Source organism: Felis catus, chromosome D4, assembly GCF_018350175.1.
Source record: "Felis catus isolate Fca126 chromosome D4, F.catus_Fca126_mat1.0, whole genome shotgun sequence".
Classification (NCBI taxonomy): domain Eukaryota; kingdom Metazoa; phylum Chordata; class Mammalia; order Carnivora; family Felidae; genus Felis; species Felis catus.
In genome coordinates, this window is record NC_058380.1 from 41,623,770 (window position 1) to 41,643,509 (window position 19,740).

The 19,740-nt window shown below is 36.4% G+C and overlaps 1 protein-coding gene across 24 annotated transcripts in view; it reads right to left on the reverse strand.

Annotated features, from left to right (window-relative positions):
- BNC2 (basonuclin 2) overlaps positions 1–19,740 on the reverse strand; it is a 437,823-nt gene that overhangs the window by 192,927 nt on the left and 225,156 nt on the right. Inside the window, exon 1 of one of the 24 annotated variants that reach the window (XM_019816014.3) lies at positions 2,531–5,083. The exons of the other annotated variants lie outside the window; for them this stretch is intronic. The gene's annotated coding sequence lies outside the window, so the exon portion shown is untranslated. Of the gene's footprint in view, positions 1–2,530; positions 5,084–19,740 lie in introns of those variants that run through there. 24 annotated transcript variants of the gene reach the window in all.

Sequence of the window (19,740 nt, forward strand, 5' to 3'; positions counted from 1 at the left end):
AAACCCTACACAAATTCTTCCAAAACTACAAATCAAAGGTCAAGTTGAAGCAAGGAGTGAGAACATGGGGTGGAGAAAGGATGAGACTTTCTACATGAGCCTTGACTATTCAATTGCTTAAGTTATGCATTCTTAAAAAAACAATTAATTCAGCTGGTACTTTAGGATGCTGTAATTCAATGCCTTCTACAGTTGATAGCTGACTAGTCTCAAAGGTAAAGAACAATAGTTGCAAGCTTATTTAGTTTTGAAGCTTTCAAGAAAGAGGTGCTCTTTCAAAACTCAACTGACTTTCAGGAAAGAAGAAACAATGATTTATCAGCAAAAATGTTCATCTACTGACATGGCAGCACATTTAATTGAATCACCAAAATTCCCAACTTTTTAGAAGGGAAGCAATTCAAAAAATTTTTAATTGAACATCTACCATGTCAGGCAAAAAGATCATTAAAGCAAGAAATACTATCTTAAAAAGGTAGATCAAGTGAGGCCTCAGAAGGGGGGGAAGAGAATACTTCAAGTGAATTATAAAAGTTGAAAGGAAGGGGTGGCTTTCATGGGGGGACAAGAGGAGAAAAATGAAACCAAACTGCTCAGCTAAAATGTTCACAGAAAAATTACTATGTATACTATTGGTGCTCTTCCCAAGAATATGAGAGGAAAATAAAGGAGCACAGAGCAAATTCAACACAATACTTTAGAAAAACAAGAATCATTTTCTTAAAAAAAAAAAAAGGCTTCCTGGCACACCAAATTCCCTGTGATTGCTGGGTGAAAACTATAACATAAAAACCCAGTCCATAAGTGCCAGAGGAAAAGAAACTTTCCCCAAATAACAAAATAAAAATAAACCTTCAGTTAAAATAATACATTACACACTGATGTAAACTGAAATGCTCTTGTCCATGGGTTGAGCTTATGAAACCCTTAAACATGAGCATGTAACACTAACAAACTATTTGACATTATTATTTGGGTTCAAAGACTCCCTTTCTCTAAATGTTTATAGCACCATACCAGTTATTTCAACTGAGCTGACACAATGAATTTCAAATGATCTAATACTTTTGACTTACCAGTGGATTAGCACATGATTACTCTGAGTAAAAGGATTATTATTACTGCTGCTCTAAGATATTAACACTTTCCGTAACACACTCTAAGGACGCTGTATAGATCACTAAAAAAATGTGACAAAATACATGGGGGAAAGGGGATTTTTAAAAAGGAAGGTGATAAGTGTTCTTCTCTTTTAGGTTTTCTTGCTCAGTGTAAGGTGGGCTTCTCAATGATAGAATCATCATTTTGCATGACACTTTCAGTGGTATACAAGTCACAAATAAGTAAGTCCAGTATTCAATGCACTTAAAAAATTAAGCCACGTGTGGCCTTCTTCCCATGATCAGGCTCCAAACAAAAACCCCCACTTTGTAATAGACAACTAATTCTCATGTAATGAATGACAGAACACAGCATTAATGTACTTAACAAGACAGAGCTAAATTCAATGAAGCTTGACGCCATTTATATGAAAAAGGGTTACATTTGTAGACAGAGCCAAAGGGAAAGAGGATAATTCTGAATTAAACAGCACCGCTTCTGCTCTGGTTTAGCCCTCTCACTGAAAATAAAGATCATAGCTAAAATAGGACCCTTTAAAAAGGCAGCGGCAAACAAAGCTAAATACCATCATATTAAATCCTAACTCTCACTGATGAAAAGGTAACAGCTAAAGGAGTTTGCTTAAAACCTCTTATCAGCAAAAGTGCATTTCTTTATAGCCTAATTTCTGGTCTATTACAAACATGTCCTTTCTCTACCAGATTCCATGATATGCAATTCAGCTGGTATGGAACACTGTCACAGAAAAAAACAGATAACCCAGATCATGTCTTACTGTCGATTAAATCTTGTGGATATGTCATTAAACCAAAAGATGTTGAAAGTAAGCCACGTGACAGAAAGTGAGTATGCTGAACAGATGCATTTAGATGACTTTTTTGAGAGTTTTAGTGTTACATTTACCCTGCTCCAACAAAAACAGAGAAGTCCTAAGCACACAAACTGTTGTGGAAGTGTATATATGTGTGGCTTTGTGTGGCCATCACAACAAAAAATATTTAAAAGCCTATGAGTAACATAATGCCAACTCTCTTTTTTTTCCAGCATAAGTTCAGAAAATGAATTTTAAAGCAGAAAATGGATTAAAAACACAGCATATGCATGACACCAATCAAATAGTTAGATTCTAAAAACATTTTATCAATTATTATAAGTAGATAAGAGAACATTTTAACTTCTCTAGCAGGTTTATGGTAAGAACACTGACCTAAATAGCACACTTTATGCATCTGGTGATATAACTTATTTCTTCAGGATGTTCTTACACACATGGAGGTAACACCACCTGGAACTGCTATACCTTGAAGCAGGGAAGCCTTGGGCTTCCTCTTCTCTCCCCTATCCACAGTGTTATCTGGTTCTGTTGTTGTCACAGAGCCAGGGAATGAAGCTCTTCCAGAAAACTTACCCAAGATCAAACTGTGCCTGGTGACAGCAGTGTCCAGGCCATAAGTAATGTTCAAAGGATTCAACAACGCCTGTGACTGATCATTCTCTTTCCCTTGCCATCACCTGCTGATTTTGTCCAGGTGTTTTATGGCTATCTTGAGGATCTGGAGAACAGACAGAGGGAAGACTTTGCCAATTTCTTTTGTCTGGGATTGTGAATTCCTTACACAGATGGCGGACAGCCTCAGCTCGGGGCAGCGCCAGGCTATATTGCCTTCAACCTCCAAAGGGAGAAACAGAGGGAGACATTATCTTCTCCCACAACACTGCCTGTAACATGTCTGTGGTTAGCAAACTGAGACAGCATGGCTTCACAGGGGGTAAAGTAAAGAAGGAAGAAAGTCAACAAATAACTTGAAAATATTTACTTGCTTGAGGTATTACTATGCATTTATTTACCAAGGAATCAAAACTGCTGGTCAGAAAGATGTTTCTGAGTAAATGTGCTTCTATCAAAGACTTATTACCCCAAGTTTCGGTTACTTTTTCGATTCTATATCAAAGTCATCAATTCTCCTAAAATTAAGCAAAATAGTGACTTTAAAAATCCAAGTCAACCCTTTTGAGCTATTATACTCCCGTGCTGGAAAGAAAATTGGATTGGTGTCTTACACTTACGCTGTCTAATATGTTAGCAACTGGCCATATGTGGACAATGAGCACTTGAAATGTGGCCTAGTCCAAACTGAGATGTGCTGTAAGTGTAAACAGACACTGGATTTTGAATAGTCAGTATGAAAAGAGAAATGTAAAATGTCTTAAGAGATATTCATATTAATTATATATTTTTAGATCTAATGTACACGGACATGGTGATTTTTGATACATTTGATTAAATAATGTAGACTATTAAAGTCAACCTAACCTTCTTTTTACTTTGGTAATCATTACTAGAAAATTTAAAATTGTGTGTAAAATGTTGGATAGTCCTGGTCTACCATTAGGACTCTTGTCTTCTTCAGTCTGGTGTTGATTATTTGACAATGATCTTCTTTCTTAACTTTCTGAGCCTCATTACCTTCAAATGAGAGGGATGGAAATCAAGGATATAGATTCAAAATTTTACAGCTCCAAATACTGTAAAATTTTATTTAGTTATTTTTCAGATTCTCATTCCTAAAATCCATGGTCCATTTTCATTTGGGCTCGCTCTAAAGAAGCAGTGAAGAACAAACAATAGGAAACAGGCTTTATTCATTATTTAATTAATTTAAGAACCTACAGCTCACTTTGATGATTCTTTTTAACTGAAGCTTTTCAGAATGATTTGCATAATGTTTTTTAATGTAGGCAAACTTATTAATCACAAGAGTCCCATCAGTGACTAATAACTCAAGATCATGCATAAAATAAAAAAAAATATCTGTGCCCTGGATGGATATGGATTTATAAAGCAATGAACGGAGCTGCTTGTTTTGTGAATTCAAACTTACTATCACAGGTACATGTGATTGTAATTCATCTGGTAAGAAGGCTACAGATATCCCCTACAAAATCCTCAGAAAAGCGTTAGTGGTTTCTCTACTAAATCATAGGAGGTATATCTTAAATTACAAGGTGTGGCTGATCCCTCTTGGAGGCGCATTTTTTGAAGCAATAGCTCCACCAATCTCATCAGTTGTTCCTAACTTTGTGATAATTCACGAAACACCTCCTCACATAGCTCTTGGGTGGCCAGGCCCAGAGCAAGGAGATTTTTAGGAGCCTAATGCTTCTACAACTTATACTAACTGTTGGTGTTATGTGATTAAAACAGGACTAAGGATGAAGAATCTAAAGAACACCAATTTCAGGTAACAATTTAAATATGTAATTCTGCACTGTTATTTCTCTACTATTACAGAATGATGAACAACTTCATTCTCTAAGTTCCTTCATAGGAATAAACATTTTATTTTACAGTTATGTTGAGAGTTTGACTCAGTTTGCATCCTGAGTGGGAGAAAGGAGATGGAAAACAGGAGAAGGAGATGAAACGTAGGGTAGAAATTCAGGATCTGTTTAATACATGTATTTTTACCAAAATGATGGTGAAACTGAAGCCCATATCCTGGCTCACTGAAAGCCTTGCTGGAGTATGTTACTGTATGTTTAAAACACACCTACACACACCCCTCATTTATGGATATATTCCAGTAAACGAGACAGAAGGAGCAGTCAGGTCTGCCATAAGAAATTGAAAGTGCAGCATACAAGTGTCAGGAGTTACAAACTGGGAGAGAGAGGAAAGAGCATATTGTACCAGACTGAGTTATTTCCTGGTGTGATGGGTTTAAAATCCCAATACATAGTTAGCAAAAAGGAGCTACCAGTGAATTCTGTTATATTCTATATTTCCAACGGGAGGAATGCAAGAAATGTAGAAACTTTTGACAGGAATGAAAGATCAAAGTAAAGAGCTCAGGCAGATAGGTGCAAGTGAAAAGTTAGACCGGTGTGGCCTCAGGGCACCTGGGTGGCTCAGTGGTTAAGCGGCTGACATGGACTCAGGTCATGATCTCAGGGTTCGTGGGTTTGAGCCCTGCATTGGGATCTGTGCTGACAGTGCAGAGCCTGCCTGGGATTCTTTCTCTCCACCACCCCCCTCTGCCCCTCCCTGACTTGTGCTTTCTCTCTCTCAGAATAAACTTTAAAAAAAAAAAAAAAAAAAAAAAAAAGAATGGTGTGGCCAAAGTTAAGGAGTCTGCAGAGAAAACTGAATGGCTTAAACAATCACACTCTGTTAAGCATTTCAGCGGACCATTTTAAAATGTCAATGTTACAAGGCTACATGTATAGCTGATTTTAAGGATATACAAATAAAATATCAATTGCAAATAAACTTATATATAAATAAAACATTATTTGCTTTTATAATTATTCCTAATGCTTAACAGATAAATACTAAAGTGAGGCTGAATTAATTCATAGTCGCTCTTTTCTTGGCTAATACCAGATGTATGTGGGCTATACTGAGAATGGCTCTTACCAAAAGCCTTTGAGAAAATCCAAGTAAACCAGTTTTGAGCTCTATCATGCATGCAAGATGAAAAGGATTCAGCAGAAAGCAAAGAAATAAACAGGGAGGGGCATTATCTTAGAAAATGGTTTACTACATCTTTGTTGAAGGTTTTTTAAATAACATGATTTGCTTAAATGTTAAACTTGGGAATCCTATGATTTCAAAAGATCATCTTATTCAATATTAAGTTTTATTAGCCTATCTGAAAATTTCTTAAGATATACCAAATTTCTTTTAAAAATATTTTAAAATACTACTTAAAACTCTTAAAAACTGTGTTTAAAAAAAATCTTATTTCTTCACAGCAAGGAGCTTCCAGAAACACTAAAATATTCTTGCCCTCTAAATGTTTGAGAATGGTCTCTTCATGTGTTATTAATAATACAAAGTATTCATATTAATGGGCATACAATGAATATTCAGTTGCACGTGGGCTCATACCACAGGGATATCAAACCAAAACCCACCTTTACTTATATTTGCCTGACATATACTAGCATAACTACCTGACGATACCAATTGTTCTGTGGCTTATCTTATATACAGAGTTATATAAATGCTCACAATGGCAACAAAAATAGACATAGAAATACCTGTAATTTTAAAGGGGGAGGCAAGAAAAAGTGCTCACACAACATAAAAGTTAATTTTACATTAGTATCATTAATATTATACTCACAATGTAACAGCCAAATAAACCTTGTGCTTTAAAAACAAATCAGGTCACTTGAGCTGCCTGCTGCATTCTGCTAAGAAAGCAAAACCTACCATGCATGGCTAGTGTTGACACTCTTTCTCAATGACTTTTATTGTCTCTGGTCAACTTTTAAATCTTCCTTTTCCATATCTTCAACTAGAATCCCTCACTCGTAGAAAGTTACATTAGTAGCATTAAGTACACATAAAGACTTTAAGGAATGGTACTAAATAAAAGTTATACATTTTTAAAGTCATGGTTATTTCCCTAGTTTATTTGCGTATTTAAGTTTTTTCTTTACATTCAAAAAGTATTACTTGGAGAATGGTCTTTGTGTGGCTGAAATTAGAATACACACAAGATAGTTTTTCAAGGCCAGCAAGCACTTACTTCCTAACCAAATCCCCCACTTCCTTTGCTAGCTAAACATAACTCCTTTAAATGTGTACATCCTTTAAAAAGTTAGAAGGGAGCACCTCTCATGTAATAGCAGGCAGCTGGGAAGCCAATTGGTGCAGTCCGCGTGCACATTTTAGAAAGCAGCTCTTTAACATTCAATAACTAAGTGGTAATTGGGCACAGAAACATAAACTGTCAAACTGAATCAAAACCCCTTTGCTTTTCAGAGTATTATTTGTAAGATTATACTAGAATTAAATTTGAACATGCATCCACCCTATGCATTCAGTCAAATTATAAAACAAGAAAAAAAATTGCTGTGCTTTCTTTGGATAAAATTAATGTCAGCTTTGTGTCCTTAAACCAGACCCGATCGGGAAATGAAATATGTTTAGTCCTGAAATAGTTGTGGTAATTCAATCCCTGCACTCTCCTTATTTTCTTGATGACAAAGAAAAACTCCCAACTGGCAGGGCCACCTGCACTGATTACTCCTCCATCCACACCCACAGAATATGAAAATGAGCCAATGATCATTAACCTTAATTTCTTCTAACATAAACCTCGGCTCTTTTTCAGTCTTGCTACTCAGGGAACTCCCCTGAGATAAAGAAAAGGGGTGGGGGGGGACGAAATAAGGAAATAGGGAGTGAAAGCTCAGAGCAAAGGGGGAGGAAAGCAAATGAAAAATGGAATCCACTGGCTTTTAAAAACTGCACAGCTGGCTTATTAAACTTCATACAGCAAAGATGTTACAAAGATAAAGAAAGAGATTCTGAGGCATCACCACTCTCCAGATAGAATACTTTCCTGTCCAACCCTCTCCTTCAGAGCAAACAATAAGAAAGGATGCTTCCTCTCCACCCTCTCACTCCTTCTGCATCTCACTCCTCCACCCAGACATCACTATAGAAAGAGAGCAAGCAATAAAAGACAGGTCTGGACAGCAGGAATGCAGGTGTGGCTATAAGATCTCCAGGATGAGGACCAAAGGGCTTTAACAGCCAGGGGAGAGATTTCCAAGGTGAGCACTTCAAATACAGTGTTGAATGCATCACACCTTCTGGTCATTCACATTCAAGTATCACCAACTGGAATCATTTTAATTCAAGCTGTGTGGGGCTAGATCCCACTGGCATTACATCATCTTCTAATGGATGAGGAGCTAGTTGGGGGCTCTAAAAAGAAACACAACCAGGAGGGGAACAGGAAAATTTCAGAAATAACCGTCTCTTTTGCACAGATGTGTATACTGGAAATTATCTTGTTATGTTTGCCTACAGACCTAAGCAGATTGCCCAAAAAGATTGTAAGACCGTGAAAATGAAGAACATATCAACATATCAATGTACGCAACTACACATAACCCTCTGTAAAGCATTCGTGAAGCTGGAAGAAAAACAAACTTTAAAAATCACTGCATTGCTAAGTGAAAGCAAAAGGTCCTTAAAATGTGTTTTTTCCATTCGAAATATTGAAGGCAAAAGTATAGAAATGCTTAAAGAAGTTAACAAAAGTAAATATTACCTGGAAGTGTATGACAAGATGTGTGTTGTCTACTCAACATAGGTAGACAGAGAACAACTTTGATCACACACTTATCTCATTATTTCAGATTTCAAATCAAGTAGCAGCCACAAGGAGGGTGAGGCAGAAAGTCAGAAAAAAACAAACAAAAACAAAAACCTGGCTACAATTTGGTACTGGATTCCATGGCACAATTTAAGCGAAAACCTGGCTCGAGGTTGCTCAGTGTTCACTGTCTTCTTGCTTAGCCTACCAACCATAAAAGGCAAGTGCCTATATACACCTTTCCTTCTGTCTTTCTCTCCTTCATCCCCCCACTGGCACTCAGGCTATCAAAGGTCAATGGTCCACTCTGGAGGTGGGGACAGAGTACTGGAGTATTTGCTGTCATGAGTCATCTTAATAGATACTCTAGCGACTGTTTGTGACCCAGCAGTGAGCCAAGATAGCAGGGCTTTTAATAAAGCAGCACTTTTGCACACTCACAGCCTGGTTAATTTAATACCTGCCGCTTGTTTACCAAACAGCGCGGGCATGTCTCCGTGTCGATAACTTCCCAGTGACAGTGAGGCGACTGAATCTGGGCACGGAACAGATGCACCTTTTTACGCTCTGTTAAACCGTGTCACAGACTACAGCCCCTGAGCGCATTCCTTTATTTATGCTGCAGCCAGTTGAGCTAATTGTCAGAGACAGACCTGGTTCCAATTCTGCAGAGTCCAGCAACTACAAAAGTCTATGTGCTGGGGCATGAATGGTGCAGAACTCTTTTAAAAGAGCTTAAAAACGACGTCAGGGGGTAGAGGTTTAATGTGCCAATATTTCACCTAGAGAGACTTCAAAAATGTCACATATCTCAACAGTAGGTTTATAGGGGTGGGGACAAAGAAAAAGCATCACTAGTGTTTAAATGAAGTAGAGGAAAGCAAATGTTAAAGCAAACACCTATGTACAGAGAACACAACAGAGCAGAGACACATTCATCTTTCAGATGATGGTTTAGGACTGTGCAGTTGTAAAATATTCACAAGCTTAAAAATCTACCTGATCAGAGGCCAATATTCAATGCAGCTCACACCAACAGTTCTGCACAATACCAAGACTGACCATTTCAGATACTATGATGCAAGCCCATTAATAACACTAAAATTACAAGAAAGACGGGTCCCTTATTCATCCAGCCATACAACTTCAGTCTGCTTGATTGTGTGTGGACAAAGGAACTCACATTTATTGTTCTTCTCACACCCTGTAGTATTAGAAGTGTTTCCTATTAGCTGTAATACCATACTCGTATTTTATCAGTAGCAAGAGTTCACTCCAGTTAAAGTTCTTCACCCGTCATCGGCATTTTTCAGCAAATTAATGTCTTTTACTTGCATGACTTCTCTTCATATTATAATTTGGGGTTTAAACGGATCATAATACTTTACAGAAAAGAAAAAGAGAAAAAGAGCTCAGTGTTGATAATTTTTACTACTTACGACTAAATGACCTCAACTGAGGAATAAAAAATTAAGTCATTTGTCTTATGAGGTACAGAGGACATTTTATGGTGTACAATTTAGCTAATAATGGGTTGGGGCCAATCCTTAACAAGTCACATGTTTCCATTGTCCCTTCACCCCCTGCTTATGTTTTTACCACATCCTAACAAAAACATGACCAGAACTGGTGAAAAACATACGGTTCCAACTAATGAATCACATACTTTCCCGCAAGTACAGTAAGTACTACCAGCTGTGTGACAGTCTTGCTCTGGCAGTAGAACCAGCGTAGAACAAGCTGGCCCATCTGAAAGCAGCTGTATTGAAAAACCACAAGCAATATAAGTGTGTCTGCCTTCTCAGAGCGGCTTTGTCTCTGTTCTGTGTCTCTGCTCTGTCCCTAGAACGTGCCAGCCATCTTGTTTAGAGAAAGTTTCAGAAATTTCAGAGGTGAGACAAAAATCCACAAATTCAAAAAACTTAAGTTTTTAGAAAGTATTGTTACTTTGTCAAGTGGAATGCCGCAAGAGACAATTAAAAAAATATACTTCTTTCCCACATCCATCCTCCAATGTGTATCTTTGGGGACTTGCCTTTAGACTAAAGATTGTGCGTATCCATGTATGTAAATAAGGAAGGTGGGAAGCGGGAGGAGGACCACAAGATCCAGCTACTTACAGACAGGCTGATGGACGCACACGAACACATACAAACACACACGCAGAGCAATTCACAGATTATCAACTTATGCCACGAGCTACTACAAAAATTCAAACCTGCCATTTATACAACAATAAGCTTCATTTGTAACCACAGAGCATTCTGAAAAAATTCCCTGGCAAACCCCAGATATTTTTACACAAATGAACTTTTCCTTTCTGTGAAACAACATTCAAACGGATAAACATTACTGCTAAAGAGAAAGAAAATCCAGCAGCATTAGTCTAGCAATGTAAGATGTAAGTGGAAATGGTAAGATTTTTTAACCTTTATAGTGTGCGAAGGCAATAGCTAATAAAATTTTACCAACATTATCAAGTGATCAGTAGCTTTTATGCAGCGCACAAGGACCATTTCAGGCTTGCTCTGAGGGGGGAAAAAAAGGAAAAAAAAAACCCCAGAGTTGACATTCTTGGCTTTTCCAAAGTCTCAATGAGGAAAAAAAAAAGAGGTGAAATTATCTTTTTTCTTTTTTTTGCCAAGTGTTGTAAATACTGGGAAATCACATGTAAGTACTAACAGGGAACGTTTGCTTTTGATGTTTGATTTTATCATTTAATTTAGCCAAACACATTTTTCTGAGCTTAATTGTAAAGATGCTTCCTTCAGTAAGAACTCAATACAAAAGTTATATTAACATATCTTTTCTTTCTGTTTATACCTCAGTTTTATGAATAATATTTGTTTTTTTAGTGAAGCTATCATCAATGAAATACTTAAACAATGGTCAGACGATTCATTACATTAACAGAGAAATCCTTGGCCCTTAAAAGGGTTTACATGCTTTCTGAGTGAATTTTGCTGTGCCTGTGTCTGAGTTGGTCAAAGTTAAGTGTTCAGGTTGAGTCCAGAAGTCATATCTCTCCATATGGTTGGATTAAGCCAAATATAAGTGCAGGGATGAGAGTACCAATAGTATTGGGGAAAGAGCAAATGACAGACATACATTCAAGCATGAAGAACGAGACTTTCCAAATATTCACTAAAATACGAATTTGAAAAATAGTATGCTGATAAATAAATAAGACATACTTTTTTTTAATAACCAGTTTGTACCACTCTTAGTTCATATTAAATCTACTAAAGCATGCTAGTCTATGAAGGAAACCATCCAAAACTCGATTATGATATTACATAATGAAATCTATCAAAAAAGAACTAATATGGTTAAGTCAAACATGATAAAATTACTAAGGAATCATTAAAACTCATAGTAATTAATTTAATGATAGAGACAGATAATTACAATATACTAATAAGCAAAAAGCAGCTTATGAAACAGTATACATAGTGTGACCCTAATTTTATTTTTAAAATGAATGCAAGAAAAAGGATAAAGCAGAACTCTTGACATTGTTGTTAAACTCCATTTTCTAAATTGTTTGTTTAGCATATATAAATTACACACAAGAAAAATAAGTTCCAAGGTTTTCCTCCAGTGTGATAAATTTGATAATTAAGAAATCTAGAACTAAGGGTGCCTGGGTGGCTCAGTTGGTTAAGTGTCCGACTTTTGATTTCAGCTCAGGTCGTGATCTCACGGTTCATGGGATAAAGCCCTGCATCAGTGCAGAGCCTGCTTGGGATTCTCCCGCTCCTCTTTCTCTCCGCTCCTCCCCATGCTCGCTCAAGCTCTCTTTCTCTCTCAAAATAAAGAAACATTAAAAAAAAAAAAAGAAAGGGGGCGCCTGGGTGGCTCAGTCAGTTAAGCTTCCGACTTCAGCTCAGGTCATGACCTCACAGTCCGTGAGTTCAAGCCCCGCGTCGGGCTCTGTGCTGACAGCTCAGAGCCTGGAGCCTGTTTCGGATTCTGTGTCTCCCTCTCTTTCTGACCCTCCCCCGTTCATGCTCTGTCTCTCTCTGTCTCAAAAATAAATAAACGTTTAAAAAAAAAAAAGAAAGAAAGAAAGAAATCTAGTAATTAGACTTCTGGTCTTCACTAGTAGTTACACTTCAAAACTATGCACTGTGAAAACTGTGGAGCTTTTCTAAAAAAATTGGGTTTCTTTGAATAATTTTTTAAAGACCACATTTATCACTTATGTGTGTATTTTCTTTGTAAAATCTAAAGTACTATATTTACTTATGTCCCTCCTGCCCCAATTTCCCAAAAGTATACTTTCACAATTTGAGCTACACACTAGCCTTTTACAAAATTAATGAACCATAGATCTAAATCTTCACCTTTCTAATAAAAATAATACCTTTAAATAGCACCTCTTACTGCCAGAGCACTTCCATAAAATAAAAGCCCATGCCCACCAGTGAAACACCATTCCTTCATCCTTAACCACAGCAAGCTGTCCTGCAGAATCCAATCCAGGGGCCTTGGGAGTATGTGACACCATAACGGATCAATACCACAGAACAAATCTATAAAATATGATAATCCAGGTTGAAATATGGCAGAAATAGCTAAATTAACAACCATACTCTTGTAACATAGAACTTAGAATCATACCCAGTAATTGGGAGGATTTATTCTTAAAGAAACATTCAACGTTTTTCATTCTATGATTTCTGAGAGGGCTAGTATGGACTCAGTTGGCAAATATTCATTGACCAATTACCACGGCCTAGCATTGTGTCCACGCCCAGGTTTAAACAAATATAAAGAGAGGCTATTATGAGCTTCTGCCATCAACAATTTGACACACTGTCTAGGTGTCTGGAAATGCACAGAAAACATTCCAGGGAAACAGAGGAAAGGCACTAACTCATCTGAGGGTTTGAAAAGGCTTCAGGAAGAAGTACAACTTTCTGGCAGGAGAAGGAATAGGGAAGAAGGCAGACAACATGGGAGAACACTCTACGGTGAAATACCACAGAATCAGCAGGCAACTATAAGCTGGTCTGTGTTGCTGGGGCACAAGGAGACAACACCAGAGTTGGAAAAGGAGGTAGGGTCTACTTAGGGAGGATCCTTTTAAAGACCTCTGAAGTCCCCTTTATTTAATTACACTGTGAAAACTGTTCAAGCTCCATTGCTCCATTCTCCACAGAGTCAGGGCTACCTGCTTCATCAGGATGGTGGGAGGTGAGTGGAGACATGGGGACTACGACAAAGAAATCGTTCCTTTCTTTTAACTCCTTTTAAAAAATTTGTTTTAAGTTTACTTTTTTTGAGAGAGAGAAAGAGAGACAGAGACAGAGAGAGAGAGAGAGTTTTGGGGGGAGAGTCAGAGAGAAAGGAGAGGGGCAGAGAGAGAAGAAGAGGGAGAGAGAATACCAAGCAGGCTCCACCCTGTCAGCACAGAGCCTAACACAGGGCTGGATCCCATGAACCATGAGATCGTGACCTGAGCCAAAATCAAGAGTCAGACTCCCAATTGAGCCACCCAGGCACCTCAGCTTCCTTTTTATTTCAAAAAACACACTGACTGAACACCTATGTACCAGGTACTGTTTTTGATACTGAAAACTCTGGAATAAACAGTCCTGCTCCTTGATCCTCAAGGAGCTCACTTCTGTGGATCCCTCGTTAGCTAATAATTTCTTTAAAAGCATAAACAAAAAAACCTGACATGGCTCTCTATGTCTTTTGCAGCCTGAAAGCAAAGAAAGACAAAGATAAAAAGAATATGCATATGTAAAAAGCACAATATTCCCAAATCATTTTAATGGTCACATTCTGCCAGAGTGATGAAATCATAATTAAGGAAACAATTTGTCAAGATATTGCTAATTGCAGATATTAGCATATCGGACCAATCAAATCTTGGAAAAATTATTCTCTTCATATGGTAACAGGTACAACCAATTCATATAAGCCACAACACAGTGTACACTTAGGTCTAGACCAAACCTCTGTTCACCCATTATTTTGGGGATATGCTGCCATGTCTTTGGCTGAGACACAATCCAAAGGCACCATTTCATGCATTTAATTCATAAGATAACAGATAAAAAACACTGTGATGCAAATTTTGACACCAGTCAAATTTTAGCACCAACATTTATGCACAAGTCTATACCCTATAAAAGCCACTTTTTCAATAATTCCTAACGCAATACCCTGGGGGAAAACAATATAATCGAGTTTTATAAGAGAGAGGTTTCTTAATACCAGCTGGTAATATTTGGGCCCTGAAGCATGAGAACTGATCATATTAAAATCCAGATACTAGCTATTATGTCTAAAATTGTTGCTTCATTCATATTTAGCATGAAGAGGAGTCTATCTAAAGCAGGCTCTATTTAATACAATGTGGTTTTAATTGGAGTCTGTTTTAGATGAGCCACCTGTATTTCATCTTTTTAAAATTATCCATAATTTTCTGCACAATTTGCCTCTGCAACATAACGAATAGCAGTTAGTTATAGATTATTGCCATTGTTTAGATGTCTAAAAAAGAGAAGGCAAAAGTCTCTATTTACTGAAACACAATGGCCCCATACCAAAGAACAAAAGTAGGAAACTAGGGTTCTGCTTCTGTTCCAGCACATGGCTGAACAAAGGTGTGTGTATGTGTATATATATATATATATATATATATATATATATATATATATATATATGAAATTATTACTGAGCCTTAACTAGAAAGATAACAAATAAAAGCCCTATTATTCTTGCTTGCTTCATTATGGCTACTCTTAAACCTAGTGCTACAATAACTAAAATCTCACTTTGTTTTCTATTCAAAAAAAGCCTCTTTTTCTTTGTAAATATTTCTAACCCTGGACGGTCCACTGCCACCAATTACCTCATATAACTTTGTTTGTTTGTTTGTTTGTTTGTTTTAGCACTATGGCTCTACTTTACAATTATTTTTACTTAAATATATCTGTGGTTTGTTCCCAGCTAAAACCATTCAAAAACTTTACATGATGTCGCTATTTTCTAGGATATTTTCCATCTTCATTGTTTTTATCTGCCTGATAATTATTAAAGTGTTCTGAAATATGGTATATCACAACGTCGTAACAACAATGCCAATACAGATCCACATAAACAGCAATTCGCAACTTAAAGGATATTTGCATGATGCTGATAAGAAGAACCATACAACAAAGGAAATACCTAAAATGCAACTTTCAAAGATGATTCTTCATTTAATCTATTCTGAATTACCAAAAATGTACCCAAAGTCAAGCCAAAGTTGGAATTTCAGTGGGAAACAAATATATTAAAACTGCTTTTCATCACATGCCAACCTTGGGCCTGCTCTATAGGCTATTTAGCAGGGGATAAAGTATTACAATCTACACTTAAATGTGCTACCCCAAATTTTCTCTCTATGCTCACCAGCTAACAGAGGTGATTTCTAATTAGTATTTCTCCCCTAAACAGTTTGTTTCACAACAGGGCTCTACTCACCTTACCTTTTGACAGAACTATTTATATAAGTTATATCCTCCAATTCTGATTTATCTACCAGGCTCACTCAATGGGCTTACGTATACTACAGAAACAGCACCTTCTTCTTTTGCAAATGTCAATGTAGAGTTTTCCCCAATATATCCATTTCTCTGCTATTAATTTCTGACCTCATTTTGCCTTCGCCCCTACTTAAAACACTTTAAGGGTATCATTAGCTGCTATTATTTTCCCAATTTCTACAAATACAGTTGTTACAGTTAGTCACATGAAATCTAAATATCTGTCTAGTGATAAATACACTAAATACAATCTGTGTGTTAAGGGTAGTATATCTAAAAATCTAATCTCAGAGAACTATTGCCACTCAGTTACCAAAATTATCTTATGAACAGACCTTCAAATATCTCATTCTTAAACACTGAAGTCAGAGCACAAGACTCTGCCTCCAGGAGTGGTGTGCCCTACAGTAAGGGGAAAAAAACCACCTAATAAAGGTCTTCTTCTTTTAATCCAATCCAGTAACACCAGCAATTTCCTTTCATATTCAATTATAGAAGGTGGAGTGGAATGACACTTGATAGAATCTATTACTGATGTGGTTGGTATAAATTACACATAGCATACCCCCTGTTCGGTATAAATTACATATAGCACACCCCATATGGAAGCCATATTTTGATACTAATCAATGTTTAATAACAAACACTATATTTGAAGTTATTTGTAAAAAAAAAATCAAGGCTCTTGAATATCGTCACTATGGTTAAAAAGGGCTTAATGTCATCCCGTGTTGTATGAGTTACAAGATAACTGAATGCCTTGTAAGGTACCACCATAAACTATCTTGATCCAAAAATTATTCTGAACATGGGTAGGTAACAATGCTCTTGCGTAAACATCCTTACTTGTGGAAGTTACTAATTAATTTTCTTTACTTTATAATTTTATGTCTTTATTTCCCTTGGTCTCTGTCATGTAAAATTTATCAGTCAATGTGCCACAAGCTCTAACTAGTTTCATTTACTGTCTTATAGTAACGTTGAGTATTTTGACAATAGCAAATATTTTTCTATTTTAGTAAGCACAGTCTTTATGTTAGAATGTTATGAGAATATACAATTTTACTGAGAAGTAAAAAAAAAATAGTAATTAGATCAGTCTGAATTACTACTGCCTATACACTCCATATGACATGGGTAAAGGGTACAAGAAGAAGGTAATAAAAGGAATAAAGACTCCCAGCGAGTAAGAACAGGAGATACATTATGAAGAGTTTTTGTTTGTTTGTTTTCTAATATTGGAAGACTGGGAGCAATTTAAACTTAAGATATAAGGATACTCAAATTCTGCACAAAGAAAATGGCAAAATAATCTTAGGAATGTTCCTTGGACCACTCCAGAACATTAGAACATGGAGATGTTTAGGATAAGTGAGCCAACACACTCAAACACTAAATTAAAGTTTGAAATCATATTGGCATATTGGTCATAAAAATCATAACACTGCAGAAAAAAAATCTAATGAAAAGAAAAGGAAAGGAAAGGAAAGGAAAGGAAAGGAAAGGAAAGGAAAGGAAAGGAAAGGAAAGGAAAGGAAAGGAAAGGAAAGGAAAGGAAAAGAAAAGAATGTCTGACCAGCTGTGGTTTATTGTGCAGGAAGGTGAATGTTTTTAGAGAAAACCTTGTTTTGTCACATGTCTAATGTATACATCTCTACACTATGAAGCACAGCTGAAAGAGGAATACAGTAACAGACTACAAATACAAAGAATACCTCAAAAATATTTGAAGGGAAGTGATAAATTTCTGGGTTACTTTGCCTTTTCGTTCTTTCTTTCTTGAGCCAAGCTACTGGAATTCTGTATTTCACTTAGCAGATCCCCACAACAAGCCAAACAGGTGGGATGTTATTTGAAGCCACAACTTTTATTTAATTAGTAAACTAAAGAGTGTTGATGCAAAATCTGGATACAATTTTAAATCATTTGTTCTATAATTATTCCATGATTAAAAAAAAAAGCACCTAAGCACTGCTTTCCCAGCTAATGAGAAAAACAGGTTAGGGGACCTTAAGAATAATTCCTGCTGTGGTTCAAAGCCAACTGCTCAGATTATTTCTTCTTGTTGTCTATGAAGGGGCAAATTTTTTTCTCCATTTCTTATTATTATATCCTTACAGCTTTCATTAAGCACATGAAGGTTATAGAATTAATTTTGTGCCCAAAATTAACACGAAGCCCCATATATGAACTTTACAGAAAATGACGCAAAGGAATAGGCCTTCTTAAGGTGTCTAATGGACAAGCAAACTTTAAAAGGGAAATGCTCCTTTTTCTTACTGTCCATGTATTCACAGACTTAAAGTGAAGATGGAATTATGTGAGATGCTGTGAGAGATTCACAGAGTGTAAACATAGCAGTTCCAGTTGTGATGTTCACCTGACATCAAAGCTATCTATCCAGAACGTGCTGGGGCAAGCCTCTACAGGGGAAGACCAGCCTACTTCAAATGGATGGCTCCAGCCCCCCAAAATAACCCAAGGTGTGGTTTAAATCACAACAGTATATAATAAACATGGGATTTATCACACTAATTCTAAGTGTTCAAAGTCATAACTAAATTTCTGCGGTCACCTCAAAAATATATATAGTAGCTTATATAAACAGCACTTTGAAAGATGCAGCAACCCCTTGTATTTCAAAGACACATAAACACAACTATGTGTTTAACACACCTGGCAGAATGGAATAGACTTCAACTATGTAAGGAGAGCTTACTACCTACTAGAAATTTTAAATTAATGTATTAATGGAACAAGACTAAAAGAAAAAAGGAAATAGCCATCCTGTGCATCAAAGGTGAACAACATGTGTCAGGCAAGGAAAAAAAAAATACAGAGATTCAAAATGTTAAGAATATCAAGGCATAATTTTACATACAGCAAAACACACAGATCTTAAGTGTCTGGCAAGAATATATTTTGGAGGAAACATAAAAAAATCAGACACTGATTATTATTTTTTTACTTTGATTTTTACACTGAAGTGTGGCTGATAACAAAATCACTGGGACATTACAAGCAAGTATAATTAGCAGTGGTGACTCTGAGAAGGACTGAATCTACCTCCCAAATTTTAAATAGTTGCTTCAAGCTAAATTTCTGGGAATGTCTTTGGTCTGGTAATCAGTCTGGGAGTCTTGTAGGAACAAGCTTTCTCGTGATATTTCCACTGCCTCGTGGTTTCTGGCAAGGTTGAGCCGTCTACAGAAACAAGATTTTCTAAGAGTGTCTTGTTATTTCCATTTCCTATCTCAAATGAAACCAAATGGATGTGGACAAAAATGTTAAAAATATACACATATGCAAACTTTTCATCATCAAGGTAGTTTCTAAACCCAGTCAAATGATATTCATCAACAGGACTTCTGAAGATTCAAGACAGATCTAACTGTACTGGTTATTGGATAAAAAAGAAAACTTGTTAAGAAATGAACTAAATAACTTTCTATTTTAAAAAAGAAATAAAAAAGAAATGTTATTCTCATAACCATGCCAGCATTAAGAACATTTAAGACGTAAGACATACTAACACACTAAGTACCCAAAAGTCTTAAGACTACATGGACCTTTCCAAAACACAGTTCTTCAGATTTGGGTTCTTACCTGCATTCCTTAAGTAGCCTATGTCTCTAATTACATTTGTGCCATATTCCAGGCATAAAAGTATATTCCCAGGAAAAAAATGCCCTTAAATAAATAGAATTAAATTTCTCATCTTTTAAAATATGCCAAGTAGACAATAATAAGCTCTGAAGGGAATGGGATTTTTTTTTATTATTTCCTTTTCTCCATTTAAATAAATACAATTCAGTCTATTTCTAAATGCCCACAAAAATTGCCTCATATAAGACCACTGGCTAGGAGTTAGGATTCTTAGCAGGAAATTTAGTATCTAAACACAATGATAATACATATTTCAAAAGTTAAAGCTAATAATTAGACATTAATCACGC